Here is a 903-nt window from a genome sequence, read left to right on the forward strand (position 1 = left end):
AATGTAAATACTTTCTACTTAATAAATTAGACGAGAAAGTAATAGGGTAAGTGGAATCAAATGTGACTAACAGAACGAAACGAAGAGGTACTAACATCATACCTCTTGTGGTGCTGTGAATTTGCGTTATGGGAAAAAATCTAACAGTTATGGCAATGACACATACTAATCTCCGTAAAACAGTGATGCATAGGGACATTATGTTTATACACTGAAATGTATACAATTCACTGGAGAAAATGTACAGTGAGATTTGTTAAATCCTGTACAGTGAACAAGAGAAAAAATACGGTATGTTAAGAGAATTAATTGTGTAAAACGGGAAAAGGAACGGCAAATAATAAATAGTAAAGTGTTGACAATCATTTGAATAAGATAAAGTGATACCAACATTCGAACTATTTACTTTTTCCTTTGTTTCTCTTAAAATGAAACGTCTTTTGGACAAACTGTGTTGCATATGTAAGTACTAAGGAAAAAAAACATATATTTAAGACTTTTAATGAATACAAAAATATCATTGTCTTTATATTTTCATTGCCTTTGTTTATATCAAATATGTGAAAGAGAATATGAATGTTGATTAACGAATAAACACTTTTGTGAAAATATATTAGTTCAAACATTGTCATGTGACGAAGAGTAATGTAGTGTTTTTAATCTTAATTAAGTTATTGCAGAACACCAGAACATTAATCTTTTAAATTATTTCCGAGCATACCAAACGGGGGAAACTATTTCATTTTAGTAACACACTTTTATGTGTAGATAAACAGACAGTTATATAAATACAAATACAACACATTCGAGTTATATATTTCCATGTCTATGCCTTTATCTGAACTTTTTAAAAAAATGTCTTCTTGGTGCTAAAATGTTTATTTGATATTTTCCAAACGAAAC

This window comes from Penaeus monodon, chromosome 24 (genome assembly GCF_015228065.2).
Source record: "Penaeus monodon isolate SGIC_2016 chromosome 24, NSTDA_Pmon_1, whole genome shotgun sequence".
Lineage (NCBI taxonomy): Eukaryota > Metazoa > Arthropoda > Malacostraca > Decapoda > Penaeidae > Penaeus > Penaeus monodon.